This window comes from Castor canadensis, chromosome 5, assembly GCF_047511655.1.
Source record: "Castor canadensis chromosome 5, mCasCan1.hap1v2, whole genome shotgun sequence".
Classification (NCBI taxonomy): domain Eukaryota; kingdom Metazoa; phylum Chordata; class Mammalia; order Rodentia; family Castoridae; genus Castor; species Castor canadensis.
Genome location: NC_133390.1, coordinates 108647457 through 108660324, shown reverse-complemented (window position 1 = coordinate 108660324; position 12868 = coordinate 108647457). Strand labels below are relative to the sequence as shown.

The window sequence follows — 12868 nt, the reverse complement described above, 5'->3', positions numbered from 1 at the left end:
AGGAAGCATTTTCCACGTGGTCCTTCACCATTGGCTCAACCTTCATGTGAAAGGAGAGCGTTCCTCTCTCCTATTGTGTCCTTTGCTTCAGCAGGGAGGAGGAAAAGACTCAAGAAGCCCCGATAATCCACTGCAGCATCACACTGGCAAGGAAAGAGGGGACTCGAGCTGTGATGGGCTGACTGGCCATCATGGAGCACCTCCTGAGAATGGGTCCCTGTGTCCACCACGCAAACAGGGGGAAAGGGTGATGGTCCCTCCATCAGGACAACCACTTACTGACCCAGCTCCTCCTCCACACAATTCAAACGTGCCTGTTGAAAGCAAGGTAGTGGGCCCTGGTTTTGTTCCTCCACTCAGAGGTCCCTTGTACCCAGTGAGAAATGTCTGTTGACTGAGTGGTTTCCCCAGTCATCTTCACCCCAAGAGCTGGATGTCCCCCCACTGTACCCACATGACCAAAGTGGGAAGTGAGTATTCTGCAGGTTGATTCCACCTTCAAATGATCCTGCTACTGAGCTTCTAAAATCAGGAGAAGAAACCTGGCAACATTAGGATCTTCTTCCAAAGTACTTCGGACTGCTCTCTTGTTTTCAATTTAAATTCCTGCTATTACCTACTTGTTATTCTTTACCTTAAATTGAAGATTAATAGAATTATAATTCTCAGAATAGTATTGTGTAGATGATTTAACTACGAATCCTGTTATATTATTGCCATTACATTTTATTTAGATGGTATATTTTATTTTCATTTAAATCTAGATAGTATCAATATTTTAATTTGATTATTTAATCCTCTATTACATAAAGACTGCATTAATTGCAGTCTTATGTATGTAACTTGCAGTGGGGATATTTTAAACCCCAGCATCTTTGCCTTCATGCCAAGAATTATATTTACTATAATTGTAGACCAGAGAAAAAGAAAGAGCTCTTTTGAAAATATTTTTGACTTCTGTCTCAGTTTCAGTTTAAATTACTACTGTTTTTAGTCATTACATTTTACCTCAAAAAAAAAAAAAAACACTTCACCTCAAACTGAAGGTTAATAGAATTATAATTGTCAAGATGGTATTTTATAAATTTATGATTTAAATACAAATCTTTTTGCATATGATGAAGCAAATCAGTATGAATAAAGTCATGATACTTTATACGCTTTCTAAAATATGTAAGAATCTTTTCATTTCAATTCTACTTTATTTTCAGTTAATTTGGACAGTATAACTATTTTAACTTGCTTATTTAATCCACTGTTGCAGAAGAAATAATTGGAGTTTTATAGATGTAATCTTGTAGTGGGGATAGTTTAAACTCCAAAGTCTGTGTCTTTATGCCAAAAAAAATCTGTTTACTGTATTGTAGACCAATGTGAAAGTGATATCTCTTTTTAAGGTGTTTTGACTCTCTTTCATTTTCAGTTTAAATTAACTACTGCTATTTAGTCATTATACTTTATGTGAAATTGAAGCTTAATTGAATTATAACACACAAGATACTATTTTATACATATATATAATTTAAATATGAATTTATTGTATTTGTGATACATTTTATTATCATTTATTCTAGATTGTATAACTATTCTAATTTGATTATTTAATCCACTATGCAAAAATAATTGTAGTTTTATGTATGTAATCTTATAGTGGGGTAGTTTAAATCCAAAGGCTCTGTCTTTATTCCAGGAAATGCATTTACTCTAATTGTAGACAAATGTGAAAATAAAATTTTCTTTCAAAGAAAAAAAAAAAAAAGAAAAGAACACAGAGGAACTGCACGGTAGCTAACAGTAACTTGTACTTAGATAAATACTTCATGAGATGTTGAGACACAATTATAAAGAATAAGTCAAACTGCCCACTGACTAAAATGTAAGAAAAACCAGAGCTCTACATTATTTGTTCAGGTGGTTACCTTCCAAAATAAGTTCATTGTCTAAAAAATATGACTACAAGCTGGTTTAACAATTCTTCTTTATATTCTTTTGATAGCTATAATCTTTAAGTGCCACACACTTTGTTTTTCCCATCTATGTAAATCGATGGATTGCAGCATCATGCTTACTTGGGAGATTGAACTAGCTAGTTATATCTTTTCAGAAGAAGCCACTTCTAGGAAGAAAAAAACAAAAACACAAGCAAAACAGGCTAAAGATCACTGACAGTGATTGGCTGCTTTCACCACCGTCATCCCCCTTCTCTTTCCCTTCCATTTTCTTGTTGCCCATAATTGGGTTAAAAGACATTGCAAAAGGCTGGGGTATAGCTCATCAGTAGAGTATTTACCCAGAGTGTTCCAGTCCCAGCACTGCAAGTGGAGGAAAGAAAACAAAAAACTACAACAACAAGACACCTCACTATTGTTACCTATAGTTTCCACCCTTCATGGGACATGACCTTCTAGGAGTGGTCTGCTCCCTGACCACCGCAATATGAGGTGCTCTGCTCCACCACAATGGACTGAAACCTCTGAAACCACGAGCAAGTGGTCCTTCCCCCATTTAAATTGTTTCTGCCAGGTATTTTGTCACAGTAACAAAAAGTTATGTCAATCTAACATAAAGGACTAATTGAAAATGATTTTTTAAAAAATGCAAGGATTCATCAGCAATGCTTTTTCTGAAAGATCTTGATGAAAAAGAGAAATGATAAGGAAGAGGTTCTAGGCTATCCTAAATTTAATTGCAAAGTTCAGAGGAAGGAGAAAAGAAAGGGAAGGGAAGGTTAATCAGTTAATAAGCTGTGGATCAAGAACTAAAACCCATTTCACATTCTTCCAAATATATTAAGACCTTATCTCAAATCCTATCACAACACCCTAATCACATCCTACTTACAACTCCAACCCATTCTGGAGCCACAGTTACCCTCCTATTCCAAAGTTTTCTTTCCCCACTTTGTGTCAACTGCCCCTCTTATCTCCATTCAATATAGATTTACAATAAACAATTTATGCCCTCATTCCCCCAAGTTTTCACTTATTAAAAAATACTCTAATCTCTGGTCTGGCAGTGTCACCTAGCCCTGCTGCTGGTAGAGGTGGGAATTTATCCCAGGACTTGGTCCATCATCTGTAATGGCTCAATAAACTTGTTTCAGCAATTCCTTGATCTCAAGAGTTTGGTTTCCCATCACTCAGAAGGCTGAAGCAGGAGGATCACAAATTTGAGGCCACCATGGGCTACATAGTGAATTCTAGGCCATTCTAGGCCAGTCTAGACTATATAGCAACACCCTGTCTCTGAAAAAAAAAAAAGGAGTTCAGTTTAACAGCTGTTATTTTAAAGGGCCCAGATAAATCAGATAACTGAGAAGTATAAGGGAAAGGAATAACACCTATCTTCACTCATCACAAGGGTTATGGCCAGCACTCCTATAACAAAAGACAGGTTTATAAGAGAAAAGCAAAAAAGTTTGGTATTTGACCAAACTTTTACACAACACAGGAGCTTTCAGAAACAAAAACCTAAAGATTCAGAAAAACTAGTTTTTATGTTGAACTCAGTGAAGAATGGACTCAGTACAAAACTGCAATTGGACAAAAGAACACGACTTAATGGCAACAGACTGAGGGGAACCCAGCAAGGCCTGTCCATCCAGCTTCTCTTGCTTCCATGAGTCTTACTTCCCTGCTGTGATGGCTGGACCCTCTGGAATGAGAGTCTTGGAGAGAGAAGAGAGAAAAGGAAGTGCCTTTCTGGGTTTTATAACATGTCGTGGGGCGTTCTACTTTCTACGACCAGTGATGAAAGAAGAATTCTGATTTTATGACTTACTTCAGGGAAGAAAGAAGGATGAGAGACAGGAGGACAGGAGAGCATCAGAGGCATCTGGCTTCCACTGTGCCTTCCTTTGAGGTGTTGTGTTCTGGGCCCGGACAGTAACCATCTATTATTTGTGATTACTGAGGTCCTTCTGGAATTAAATTTTATTCTACTTCTAGACATTGATAATTTGACTTTTACCTTCATTATAAAAGAAAAACTAGCCTAATGAGTTCAAAAGCATTGTTATTTATAATTGATTTTCATTTGTTCCTTGGCCAACAACCCAACAGAACAATTGTTCCTTTTTTGGTTTTTTCTTCATCTTCATATCTCTTATGGTCCTGACTGTTATTTTAGTTTCTGCTCCAGAAGGAGACAGCAGCTTATAAAAAATTAGCCAACCATCTTGAGAGCGAATATAAAAACTCATTTTCTAAAACAAAATGAACTAGGCTGTAACTTACAAGCCTGCTAAATTCTTCCTTGGAATTGCAAATTGAATTGGAGAAGCTGCCCAGAATTTTAGAATTAAGAACAAAAATGATGACTGTCCCATTTTTCCATTAATAGAAGGTATTCTAGGGAGGCTGTGAAATAACTAGCAAGAGCACTGGAGTCAGACTGCTGGCTTCTAACTTGGCCTATGCAGCTTACCAGATGTGATCTCAGTAATTCATTCAACCCCTCTGCAAATGGGTCTTCCCCTATAAAGGTAATAATTGTTGCTGTAACCTCCTTGTGGGTTGTTACAAGATCAAGTGAGTTTGTTACTGGGAAACATTGAGATGGCAGTTTGCAAACCGGTGGCTTATCATTTTCCTTATGGTTATCAAATGACAAATTTACTTTGGTTGAGTTGACTTTTTTGTTGTTGTTGTTGAGACTGGGCTTGAACTTGGGGCTTGTGCTTGCAAAGAAGGTGTTCTGCTGCTTAAGTAACACCTCGGATCCATTTTGCTCTAGTTATTTTGGAGATGGGGCCTCTTGAACTATTTGCCCAGACTGGTCTTGAACTGTGATCCTCCCAATCTCATCCTCCCAAATAGCTAGGATTGCAGGCATGAGCCACTCTTGTCTGGCTTAGTTGAACTGGCTTTTTTTTTTCAATAATAAAGTCAGCTAATTCTTCATTCAATAGGATAGAATGAGAGTTCCCATGAGCTGATCATAGAAAGTAGGCTTTATAGACAGAAAGGGGCTGCAGAACACAGACAAAGAAAAGTGAATTAGTTGTTTCCAAGTTACTTTCATTATAACAGTGAAATCAGAGGGCAGTTCCTCATTGTTGTGACTAACACTGGTTTGTTTGGGAATTTGGACTATTATCTGCCTTGCTCCTGATTTCTTAGAAGGCTAAGTAGACAACTTAGTTTGGCTTGGTGGTGCAGACTTCATTTTGGTTTGGTCGTTTGGGCCTAGTGCAGGAGCTCATGATAAACCAATGGCCTGCTATGAATTTTCTTCAACATCTGCTTTCCTAAAATGCATTTTAGCTTCAATTTTTAAATTTTATTTTACTTAAAGTATGATTGTCTCACTTCAGTAAAAAAAAAAAAAAAAAAAAAATGGAGCTCCCTTTAAATTGAGTTCACATTCCTACATATGGAGTGGGGAGCATCCCCAGTCCTTGGATGGGGCACTGCTTTCCAGGTCGCCTTGGTATCCACCACTACCCATTTGTTTGTGAGATCTGACTGGTGCAGACCCGCATTTTATGTTGTAGGCCCTGTAAAGAGTGACTTCTGAACCTCAACTGCTGCTAGGACATGCTTCTTCCCTTCTTTATATCGGGGTTGGATTTATAAATCTATAATCTCTTATAATATTGAATTCACCTGAGACCAGTGCTTCTGAAAAGCAGGGAGGATTAATGCTCTGGTTTGTTTTCTGAATTCCTCCAGGCTTTGGCATTACTAGAAGGACTTCATATGACTTAGGTGAGATTTACAGATGACCCTGTTTCTCTGTGAAAGGACTGAGCACAGGTCCTTTCAAATCCTATTCTCGTTCTCAAAAATTATTAGCTGAATTGTTTCCTGCTCCCTCTCTCCAACACAAAAATCTAGCTAAACACAGAGGTGAATATTTCTTGTACAGATGACTTCCCCCTGATGACAGGACAAAACCAATTATCAGATCGTTTCACCTGTAGCTTGTTTTCTCCCCTCTGTAAAGGCTAAGAAGAATCCACATGGCTGAGATATTCTGATCTGCATGCCTTGCAAGTTGTCACTGTTGCAGCCAGTATTGGAGAGTGACAATTTCCTTACTTGTTCAGGCTTCTCACCCACCATTGACAACACACCCCTCCCCTGCCCCACCCACACACACCCTGTTCTGAAATCCATATAGGGTCATTGCACAGACCATGACCCTTTCATTAAGCATTTCAGATCCAACTGAATCACAGTACTGGACAGAGAATGGTGGTTGAATGTCATGGAGAGAGAACCAAAGGAATCCCTTTCTAAACTGGAGCTGGAACCAAGAGTGGGTGGCACATGCCTATAATCCTAAACTTGGGAGACAGATGCAGGAGGATCTCTAGTGCAAGGCCAGCCTGGGCTGGCAAGACCTTGTCTCAATTTTTGAAAAGTGGCACCAGGAGACCATTAAGAGAGCAGGACTTGTGCCTATCTCAGCTGCTGCCTGGGACTGTGAGTTTTTGGTCACTTTCACCCTTTGGCTGCAAGGATCCAGATGTAACCAAAATGTTATCAGACTCTTCTGCTGACTTTGATTGTATCTATACATCCTTCTACAAGGTAGAAACATTGTAGGCAGGCTTTGCACTCTTCCAACTCCAACAAACCCAAAATAAAGTTCTTTGTTCTCTACAGACTCAGCATTTAAGTTGACTGACAGTGCTCTCCTTGCATATGGACTGCTGGAGAGAAAAGAAGCCCCAAGGAATCAGCTACTGCCAGGGATAGCTGGCAGCAAATTTAGAGACATGTTGAAAAGCAGCATGACAGATGTATCTTTGTGATGGGTAGAAAATTTCTAAAAGTCATTTCCATTTACCAAAGACAATTCCACAAGTCAGCATCTCAATATTTCAGCTTACACACCCCAAACATCTTCAATTTCCTTACTGGGGTGTATCCTTCACAACACCTCTACTTATCTGATGAAACCCAGCCCTGACCTGTGCAAAGTCCTTTGATTGCACTCCAGAAGCTGTTTTTCCATCTGACCGCATCCTGTCTTCCTGCAGCTCCCCCAACTCATCTATTAGCCAAGGAGCCACACACCCCCATCCAGTAATACAAATGAAGTATCTGTCATTTTAACAAGGGTCCCAGGAGAGGATTCACCTGTGTACCCCTGTGTACATTGGAACTCTGACAGGTCATAGCAGGTCACTCAGAGCCCAATTTACTTAAGGACCAATAGCTCTGAGAGGAAGAGGGAGAAAGTAGATTGGAGCTAAGGGCCATTCCAGGAATCCTGGCATTAAGGATATCCTATTGGGAATGAGGCCCCAGGATCTTGCATGGCTATCAAGGAAAAGAGATGCTATGGAATTTATAGAAAATGAATTGTGCTTCCATGGAAAATTAGTCTTTAGACAAGGGGCCAGCCTTCCAGATTATCTGATTCTAATTTTTCCATTGTCTTTGAGCTGTTTTACAACTTTCTAAGTTGTAAGTAATTTTCTAAGTTGTAAGTAATGGATAGCAGTGTGAAATAATACCCACAGATATATGATTTATTTCCCATCTGGTCAAGTTGACTTCTCTGACCCCCGTGGAAAAAAGTTTGCCTCTATTTGTACATTCATTTCAATATTTTTGATTTTAAATATGTCTGTTCTTTGAGTTTTAATGCTTACCTATTTCTATCATTTATTAATGGTTAAAGTATTTAGCATGTGTGTATTTGATATATGTGTGAGAGTCATGATTTAAATTGTAATTCTTTTCACAGAGGGCAAGATCCTCTGTGTGTTCCACCCAAATTTCTGATTATCTCAGATCTTCAGGGATTCACAGGAGACTGGGAGGTGATGTCTCCATTTCAGGAGCAAAGAAAGTGTCATAAAACATTAGTAGAGGAGGCTTTCCACCCCTTGGTCAGCATAAAGCAGGTAGAGGCTCTCCAAGTAAGTCAGTCGCCAGGACTGCAGCAACATCAGGCCCCTTGGGAGCCACCAAAGGACAGGAGGTGGCAGTAGTGGGGTAAGGAGAGCTGGGTCTCCAGCTGACACTGAAGAGGTTTGATGGACACAGACCCAGCCATAGGCGGAGAGGAACCTTGGACAGCTGAGCCTCCAACTGCCAGGTTTTTCTTGATGCCTTCACCAAATGTCACCCAGATCTTTGAATGTCCTCCTTAAGACAGACATGGGGCTGAGGCGAATTAAGGGTTAGGTTGCATTTTGCCATAATATATTCAAGGAATTCTTCTGATCTAGTATTCATTATATAAGAACCTGGCTTGCCAGGTTATTGTTAAACAAGGTTATAGGAAAACATTGTTTTAGATTAAGATCCGGCATTAGGCCTAGACAGACCAAACCAAACTCAAAGTTACTCACACTGGAGTTTCACATCAATAAATGGAAACTAAGTAGTAATCTAATCTCCTGAGAAATCACGCAAGATAATAGCCAAATTTCCCAAACGGACCAATTTCAGTGGAAATGATAATTAAATTCTCTCTACTTTAATCCATACCTAAAGAAGTAACCCAATGTTAACCAATCATTTTCTATTGTTCTGTTTCTCTATTCCCACCTCACAAGGGAATTGACTTTGAAATGACCGGTTTTATGTGTTTTGTTTCTGCTTTCTTTAATCCTTTTCTTGTCTGTAAAACCACTCACCTCTGCCCGGCTCATTGAAACACTTCTGTTTTGTGGGATAAAGTGTTGTCCAATTCTAAAACTGGAAATAAGGTCAATTAAGTTTGTTGTTATTTTTGTGGCACTGGGGCTTGAACCCAGGGCCTCAAGCATGTTAGGCAAGTGCTCTACTACTGGAGTCATGCCCCCAGCCCTTTTGTTTTGTATATTGTTTTTGAGATAGCCTCTCACTAGCCTCAAAGTATGATCCTGCTTCCTGAGTAGCTGGGATTACAGAATGTGCCACCACACTCAGCTCCAATTAAGACTGGAATAATTAACTTGTAATTTTGCCTTTGGACAGACATTATATAAGAAAGTAAGACTTTCATGTAACACTTCTGAGAAACTGATTTCATTGTTGTGTGAACATCATAGAATGTATTCATACAAACCTAAATGGTATAGCCTATACTTAGGCTATGTGGTATGGCCTATTTTTAATAAAAAATCAGTTTTAAACTTTTTTATTTTTTCTTAAAAACTAACACACAAACACAGACATTAGCCTAGGCAGGCACAGGGTGAGGATCATCAATGTCACCGTCCTCTCCACTGCAGGCCTTCACACTTGGAGCTGTCATCCAAATGACAAGACCTGCTTCTGGAATGCCTCCTCAAGTGTTGCGGCTGCTTTATAGTTAACATTTTTTGTGTAAGAGGAAGGTGTGCCCTCTAAAATGATGATAAAACTATAGCACAGTAACAATGTAGCTGTTTGCTACCATTTTCAAATATTATGAGTATACATGACTGTATGTGCTATACTTTCATATGTAAAGAAAACATCGAACCTTGATGTCATAACAATGTCTTCACTGGGTGACAGGAATTTTCAGCTCCATCATAATTTTTTTCTTTCACAATTGAGATTTTATTGTATTGAGGATCAGCACACAGACATTTCAATTTGTACATAATTTCTCAGACACATACAATCTAAAGTATTGTATTTTCTTTTTTTCTTATTTATTTATTTGGCAGTACTGGAACTTGAACACAGGGCCTATACCTTGAGCCACTCTACCAGACTTTTTTTGTGTGTGATGGGTTTTTTTTAGAGATAAGGTCTCACAAACTACTTGCCCAGGCTGGCTTCAAACCATGATCCTCCAGATCTCTGTCTCCTGAGTAGCTAGAATTACAGGTATGACCCCCCGGCACCCAGCTTGCATTTTCTTTTTTAAACCATTATTCTAGTGACACGCTAGCTTCAAACTTGGTGGCAAATTTTCCTTGCGGACATCACGTTACCAATACCTTCAAATGCTGACCATCTGCTTCTCCACCGATTCACGATTTTATATCACACACGCCACATACCCAAGTTTTCCATCTTTCAGAGCACATTAACCTGGACCACCAGGACCAAACATTACAGAACTCACACAGTTTTGACAGCAAAGGTCAAGGAGTGGTTTTCTTTAGGAAACAGTCCTACTAGAAAGCAACACAGAACTAGAGTTGAAACCATCCAGGAAATAGCCAATGCACAACTGTGACCCAAATTGCCATTTAGCATGCTTTGTGTTATGGGACATAAAACTAACCCTCACCAATGGGCTGTTAGGCGACACCCCAGAGAGCCAAAGCCTCCACAACTCATATCCCATTGATTTCTTGTTGTACCAAAACACAACCAACCAGGGATAAGGGAGTGGCACAAATGGTAAGAGCTCCTACCTAGCAAGCGTGTGGCCCTGGGTTCAAGCCCTAGTGCTGTCAAAAAATATATAAATAAATAAAATTAAAAAGCCATTAAAAAAAAAACTGACTCAAGTGGTAGACTTGCCTAGCACAAAACAACCAACCAGCAAATGGTTTCATTTCTTTAAAAAAATCATTTACATTTAAAAAATGGGATGAAGTGGGATTCCCTCCTGTGTGAATATGATCCTAGAGCTACTAGAAAACTTGCATTTACAAAAGAGTTGATGAAATCTTCCTCTGGCTTGTACAAGAAGGGAATGATGACTTCCCACGCTGTTTTATAGGAGGCCACGCTCTCCTCAGTTTCAGATTTTCTGTTTCCTGCAGGTAAATCTCTCATTTCTTGGTGACACTTCAGCTTGTTCCACCCCACTCCCCTGCCCTTTTTTTTTAAACTTCCTTGTCCGAAGGCTTTTTTCTCTCCCTATGCCTTTTTAGGCTTCTTTCCACCTTGCAGGAGCAGGGTTAGCTGGCACCTGGCCCATCTCTTCTTGGGTGTCAAGGCAGCATTGGGGGGTGGCCTTCAGGGAGTTGTGTAATTGCAGGGGTCTGCACTGCCAGTCCCCCCTCTGCAGCTGCCAGAGCTGCTGAGACTTGGAAGGTGGGGTGGGAGGACCTGCTCCGTTAGAATTCTCTGAGGCCACCATTGCATATGCGCTCCACCATTGACCAAATGCCGTTATGCGGTGCCTGACTGTCATAAAAAATACACTGCTGGGCTGCCCGCCTATTGAATCATCCCTCACTGAAACGTCCCTCCCCTGGGACACCAGTGCCCACACCAGCTGTCAAACACTTGGGGTCAGTCTCTCATCAGCTGTCACCTACTGTAAACGTACCGTCCATTCTTAGGTGATATTCGTGACTGTGAAGACTACAAGGCAATCAACTGTAAATCTCATAAAAGATAAAGTTCATAAAACAATGAATGTGACATTGGAGAAATGTTTGAGTCACACACAATGCAGGCAGCCAGGAGGAAGCAGTTAACAACAGAGGAAGAGAAAACCAACCAGACAGACTTGGCAGACATCCTAGATGATTCATTCCACATCTCCCAATTTTTCTTGCGTGCCTCTACTTTACAGGCTGGGAAAACTGAAATAATCTTTTTCCCCGTCCTCCCTGCAGCCAGCAAGAATGACAATGCCCCAGATCAAATCCACTTTTACCTTTTACTAGCTACATGACCTTGAGCAGGTTTGTAAAGTGTAACCACCTCAGAGTGAACTGAGGTTAAATGTATTACTTTATTCAAAGCCCTCAGAATTGTTCCTGGCACACAGCAAGTGCACAGTAATTGCAAACAGGAGTATAGTTGATCTAAAAGTTGGGCTGCATGCATGCACACCTCTTGGGGTAGAGGTAAGGAGACATGACTGACATCCCACAGGCAGCATAGTTTGGAGGAAAGGTGTACCTCAAGGACACTTTGGGTGCTGGGCAGGCCCAAACCTAGAGGTCCACAAGGCCTAAGTCATCCTGTCACCTGAGTCCTGAGGGAAGGATGTAACTGCCGATCTGCTGAACATCGAGGCTCCTCATCATATGGAGGAAATGTTTCTGTAATCAGAATTGTTTCCTGCCTTTCTCAATTCCTCCCATCTCATCTAGACTCATCCTTCCTGAAAAAATTGAAAATCTGATGATAGACAGGTTTATAAAGCTGCCACTTTGTGCAAATTCTCAAAGAGAATAGGTATGCAGCCCACATGTGAAACTGATAAAACAGAACACAATTTTAAAACGAACAAGTCAAGTCAACAAATCAAGTGGAACACCAGACATCTGAAACAGTGCTGTCAGCAGCTCTGGAAAGTGCACTTTCATAAGCTGTACAATCGGAAAGTCACACCTATGATTTGGAGAAGGGATTTTTCAGCAGTGGTTTTGTGTGGTTGTTGATATTGTGACAATACTGTTCAATACTCATTGTTTTGAAATTCATTTTTATTGGCAAATATAAATTGTAGAAATAATGGCTTTCATTATGACATTTTCATACATGTATATACTGTACTTTCATCATATCCCCCCCATTATAACTCTCTTATCCCTCCTTCCCTTCCCATTGGTCCCCTTCCTCTACCCAAATAGTCCCCCTTCTACTTTCACATTATTTTTTTTTAAATCTAGATTCTGCATATGACAGAGAAAATGAGGTATTTGTCTTTCTGAATCTGGATTATTTTGCTTAGCATGATCATCTCAGTTCCACCCATTTTCCTGCAAAGTGACACAATTTCACTCTCCCTTTGTATATATACACATTTTCTTTTTTTTTTTCCTTTTTTTTATTCATATGTGCATACAATGTTTGGGTCATTTCTCCCCCCTTCCCCCACTCCTTCCCTTACCCCCCCCCCGCCCCCTTCTTCTCCCCCCCTCCCCGACCCCCTCAATACCCGGCAGAAACTATTTTGCCCTTATCTCTAATTTTGTTGAAGGGAGAGTATAAGCAATAATAGGAAGGACCAAGGGTTTTTGCTAGTTGAGATAAGGATAGCTATACAGGGAGTTGACTCACATTAATTTCCTGTG

The 12868-nt window shown here is 40.0% G+C and overlaps 1 pseudogene; it reads left to right on the top strand.

Annotated features, from left to right (window-relative positions):
- The first annotated feature begins 1109 nt into the window (after positions 1–1109).
- Positions 1110–1176, top strand: LOC141423711 (small nucleolar RNA Z39; annotated as a pseudogene).
- Positions 1177–12868: the final 11692 nt, after the last annotated feature.